This window comes from Cebus imitator, unplaced genomic scaffold (assembly GCF_001604975.1).
Source record: "Cebus imitator isolate Cc_AM_T3 unplaced genomic scaffold, Cebus_imitator-1.0 Scaffold95, whole genome shotgun sequence".
Lineage (NCBI taxonomy): Eukaryota > Metazoa > Chordata > Mammalia > Primates > Cebidae > Cebus > Cebus imitator.
The window spans coordinates 6,561,351-6,567,378 of NW_016107410.1; the positions used below are offsets into that span (position 1 = coordinate 6,561,351).

The window sequence follows — 6,028 nt, forward strand, 5'->3', positions numbered from 1 at the left end:
TTCATTTGCTAAATTTGTATATAAGGTAACCTGATATATGAAGAATTATTCATGTTCACTTCATGCCATAATTTTTGTTAAAGGATGTGTGATAAAATTCTACCCTGTTGAAAGTGAGAGCATTTTAAAATTGGTTTTGTTATTTTTACAAAGATGTATTTGTTTAGGTTGATGAAGGGAAAAGTAGAGTCATTTACTTCTCAGCTGTAGCACTGATTTCTTTTCCCCACCCTTCACATGTTCCATATTTCTTGAACCTTACTGATAGAATGGTTTACCTATGTGCTAATAGGTGTTGGTGTATAGCACAGCAAATTGTTAGTTGGAAACATGACTTCTCTTTCAAGTTCATCTTAAAATAGACATACTATATGGTTTGTTCAATTTCAAAAATTTTATTGTGGAACAAACACAATGTGAATGAGACGCTTAGAAATTAAGAAGCTAACAATCTTAACTTTCAAAACTCATGGTAATGGTTTTATATCCTTTTAGGGGAAGAGGTGGAATAATTTTTAAAGTGTTTGTAACAGTAAAACCTAGATCTGTCATTGCTATGATTAGCATAATCAGATATCACATTGCAAAAGAGAGCAAATGCTAATCAAACTATGTAATTTTTGAGGAGTATCTGATTCCTAATTATACAGTCTGAAAACTTTGACATTTACCTTGATATTTTGATTCCTCAAAACTGAAATCTTATCATGTAGGTGATACTGAATAACACATGTCCATTAGTGTATAATTGAATTGTTTAGAAGGTTTTTGAGAGTTTTGCTTGCTTTTTATCTGGAAATAGCTGAAATTTTAACAGCATTTGGAATTGTTATGATATGAATCCCCCCCCATTTAAATGAAACAATTATTTTGTTCTTAAGAAATAATTCGTTTTTAGAGGAAATCGGAAGAAAATCACTAAATAGCCTTTTATCAACGCTGAATGTCATTGCTTTTTCTTTTGTCTATTCCTGATTCCCAACTGTGTAAGTAATTAGGGTTGTGAAAATATTAATAGCTATTATTAAAATTAGGGTCTTTTTTCAGAGGCATTTCTTCACCCTAATGCCAAGAGAATTTCATTAAGCCTCAGATTTTAAGTTTTATATTGAGAACTATAAAAGAAAAAATTAAAATAAGTAGCACATACTCTCAGTTCTTACCTACAACTGCTTTTATCCATCCTTTGTCACATTCTGCTTTTTTGTTTCATATCTTTTCCTCATTTTCATTTCCTCTTTTCTTTCCTTTAGGTTTCTGTTTGTGTGTGTGTGTGTGTGTGTCTGTCTTGCCCTCCCTCTTTTTCTGTTCGACTTTCTGAATATTTGTCTCCCTCCATCTTCCATTCTTCCTATCCCCACCCATTTTTCTCTCCTCTCCTTCTCCATTTGTCTTTCCACTTTGTTTCAGTCTATCTTCCTTTCTGTTCATCTACCTGGTGTTTCAGGGTGTCTCTCCCTTTCTGACTAAATCTATCTTAATCGCTCTCATTCTCTCTCTCCCTTTCTCCCTCATCTTTTCTTTCTCTTTCTTTCTGTCTTTCCTTTTCTGCCCCTCTGACTCTCTCTCCCTGTCTGTTTTAGTATCTCCCATTCTCTGTCTCTTGCTTTCCCACTGTGTCTTGGTCTCTTCCTCTCCCTATCTGTTAGTCTGTGTCCATTATTCCCTCTTTCTTGGTCTGTTTCGCTATGTGCCCTTCTTTCTTCTCCCTCTCTCATCCTTTTGTTGCTCTGTGCCTCTCTTTCTCCCTACCTTTCGGTCTCTATTTATGTGTCTCCCTGGCTGTACCTCTTTCAGTCTGCCTCCATCCTTCCCTCTCTTGGCACTCTGCTCTCTTTCCTGCCCTACTCCCAGATCTTTCTCTCTCTTTCCTGTCTAAGCTTCAGTCATACACATTCACTCTGCAAATTTTCATTCTCATACAGGTTTTCAGTTTTCTTTCGAGCCTAGATTTGCACTCTAAATTGTTTGGTTAATTAGTAAACCATTAGGTAAAGAACTTAATGCCATATTTTAAATAAACATGATATACTGTTTGCTTGGTTTTTTAATTTTGAGAAACTTAATGCTTGAGGTCTTATACATGGATTAAAATTGTCACATATCGAAATCATTATTTTACAAATTTTTGTTGGTCTTCTAAAGATATACATGTTAGGCCATTATTAAAGGGAATTATTTTTTCTTTTAAAGGATTTTTCCATTAATTTTTAAGACTTATAGAAAGCAATTTAAAATTTTTTCCTTTTAAGGATACATAAGATAATACCCACTTCATAATTATATTTTAAGATTATGGGTAAGCTTATATTTAAAACTTGCATGGACTTTCTTATACCATCTGTATTTTTCACATGTAGTTAACAGCAGATATATGCTAGTATTTTCTTCTTTTGTTTTTAACCCCTTGTTTTGAAATAATTACAGATTTATAGAAAGTTGCGAAAATAGTACAGAGTATTTTTAAAATGTTTTCCTCAAGATTTTGTATTTTGTATCTGAGACTTTAAAATAGAAGCGCAGACGCTCATTTAGCATTTACCTGTTTGCATAATCACAAACCTAGCAACTGTCATTATATTGTTTTCATTTCATTTTGTAAAGCAGATTAAGATACCGTTTGATGAAGGCATAGCATATATTAATAGTGATATGGCTTTGTCACAACTAGCACAGAGCTATCAGGAAAGAAAATTAGATTTACAAGTAATAAGTTATATATGTAAAGTATTGAAGAAGCAAAGAAAGACGTATAGGATGAAAATCTTCTCTGAGCTGAGTTAAATGTGATTTGCACATATAGCTCTTCCTCCTCTGAAATTATCTAGCATTCCTTGTTTCTGCATTCTTTTGATGTCTCTACTGCTTTATATAGTTATCATCTCTGCTCTTGATCCCCCCGGTTGTAGGGGACAAAAGGTGGGAATGAAACAGAGCCAACAAAATCATCATCTCTAAATCTTGCCATACTTCCACAGCTGACCAACCCTCCTTCTGATTAATAAGTAATATTTTAATACAGTTAATATAATTTATTTTTTACAAACTGAGTTCCTCTGAGCCCCAGAGTACCACAGAAGTACTTGAGGAAATAGAGAAAGCCTGAAGCCCAGTTGACACTGCTTTACTCATCCCCACCTTCTCACTTGAACAGAACAAGTTTATATAAACATATATTTCCACGGTCTAGTTCTCCAGAAGCCTATATATGAATCCTACTTAACCCTTATTTTATATTTTATATGTGTATGCTATAAAGTGACTTGGATAATATAATAAATCTGTCACATTATATAATATACATTATGCAAATCTGGTTACATTATATAATGTATACTATGCAAATCTGTCACATTATATAAATATATTATTCATGTTATAATATACATAGATATAAAAAGAGGTTGTTAGCTAGGATTCATGTATAGACTTCTGGAGAACCAAGCAACCCCTAAAAGCATGTGTAAACTGTGAACATACACATGTGGGTAAGCACATGTGACTGCTGCATTCCTAAGGAGAGGATCCTTGGGTTTAATAAGATTTTGAAGAGGAATCCTTTCATGTCCCAAAAATAATTAAGAGTCACTGCTTTATAGTGTTTATAAATCATTGCTCAATATGCTGTGTTAATTTTAAATTTTCTCTCTTTTCATTTATTTTCAAATGCTTAGAAAGATACGTAGCTACCTCTACAATAGCAAACACATCAACAGAGATCACATACAGGTTTTTTTGAAGTAGTTTGAAAATATACAGTGACTGATTACCGGACACATCAGATGTCAGACGTCAGCTTGGGGTCACCAGAGAGAGGTAGCACATCATTTTTGTATTCCAGCACTTTCAAAGTGCTGGATAACTACAGCTTCCTTTAACAGGTGGAAAATGAGTGACAACAAAAATAGAAAACTGTATGCCCCGTCAAGATCCAATGAGATAATTGTAAAGAAAGTCATGTGTTAAATATGAATAACTACTAAAACAATTCAATGTGGTAGGCACAGGTAGGAAATAATGCCACACAAAAACATCAACTCTGAAATGCATTAAACCCATTGAAATTTTCATATTATGCAAAACCATAGGAAGTTGAGCCAATTAAATTGGACAGGTACTTTAAAGAGAAATTATGTCTGCTAGCTCTACACGTGTAGTATATAGTGTGAACTATTAGAGATTGTGAGGTTTTTAGCAGTGTTCACCCTTGCCCAGCAGCAGCACCTTCAAGCTGTAAAATTGTTTGGACTTTGTTGTACACATGCTTTTATAGCGTGTGAAGGTAGATGATGGCAACTGAAGACAGCACCTGTTCTACCCCAAGCTGTTTTTAAGCTATTTTTACTGGCTACAAAATGCTCTTTGACTGAAAGAAGAAATAAAACATTTTTGAGCCTTTTCCTTCTAACATAATCCTTAGGTGCTTTCTTGAGAGAGGGCTGTGATCCTTTGTTAGAAAAAATGTGGTTGGCACTTCAAGAAATAAAAGGTGGCACATTAGTAGTTATGAAACTGAATGTCTACCAATTGTAACCTAAATTAAAATCCTATAAAGGAAACAAACGTTTTGGTGTAGGGAGGAAATGGGTCATGGTACATCTACTGATTCAAATGCTAGAGAATGTGAAGTTTCACATTTTAAGCCATCAAAGAATCATTGGGTGGATTAATATGCCAGGAGCCCAGCATGAATATTGCTAAGATTCTTTGATGATAGAGCTTTGTACTTTTAAGACCCGTAAAGGATTTTCATTGTGACTCTGTCATAAAAATGAAATGTTGGTCACGGGTAAAAAGATACATTCATTTAGTTATATATTAGTAGTGTAGAGAAAAATATATCAAGTGAAATAGAATTTTGAAAGCATGAAGGAAACATCACATCAAAGTCTAGCTAAAATACCATTAGACTGAGGGTTCCTCATAAACAGCCCGACCCTTGCCAAAGTCTGTATAAAGCAAATGCTTATTCATTGATGGCATTATGAGTGGCTGAATTTTAGAAACCAAGATTTTGCTGATAATGATGTTCACCTTAACTTATGAACTACCAACATTATCATGCTATGAACATAGCACAAAATATATTAATGAGACTAGGTTATGCACCCACAATGATTTTTGATGCTAACGTGCAGTTTGGCCAGACAAGTCCTGCACAAGACTGCCCGTACTTCAGCCACCAGGCCACCCTTACTTCTGATCAGCTAGCTACAAATTTGGAGGTTCCCTCAGGTTTAATTGACTAGAGTAACTCAGAATTACACTCACCAATAGAGCTTTATTATACCAAAAGAATACAAATCAAAAAGGAGAGATATACAGGGTAAGGTCTGGGCGGGTCCCAAATGCAAAGCTTTTGTTCTCGCCCCAGGAAGTCAAGATGTATTATCTTTTCTTCACGTTGGTGTGTATTAATTTGCAGAGCAATTTGCAGACAATCAGGGAGGCTCACCCAGGCTTCAGTGTTCATAGTTTTTATTGGGAACTCATTACATTGGCATGATTAACTGAATAATAGGCATGCAATTGAATCAGTCTCCAGCCTTCCTTCCTTCCTTCGAAGTCAGACTGATTATCACATGCCTCAGAGCCTCAACTTTCTAATTAACATGTTTAGTTTTTCCAGCCAATCCCCATCCAAATCACCATCTTAACATAAACTATCCACCATGAGTAACCTCATTAGCATAAACTATCAGGACCCACCATGAATGACAAAGGCATTCCTATCAGTCCAGAAATTCTAAGAATTTAGAAGCTGCCTACCAGGGACAGGGTCAGCCAAATTTTTCATTACACATTATCTTTCTCTCCAATTATTGATAATGTCTTCGGTGTCCCCTATATGGGAAGTAATTCACTTTTCTAGTAGTTATTTATGAGATAACTCTGAGATGAAGACTGAGTAAATGATCTTTCTCCTTCTGACCAGTTCCCTTTAGCTGGCTGATTTTGTACCTTAAAAGCATCTCTAAGCAGATTACTTTTAAAAATATGAATTATTTTCTTTTTTTTTTTTTTTTTT

General features: G+C 34.7%; 1 protein-coding gene across 21 annotated transcripts in view; it reads left to right on the forward strand.

Moving 5' to 3' along the window:
• R3HDM1 (R3H domain containing 1) overlaps window positions 1-6,028 on the forward strand; it is a 195,160-nt gene that overhangs the window by 58,895 nt on the left and 130,237 nt on the right. The window lies entirely within an intron of this gene.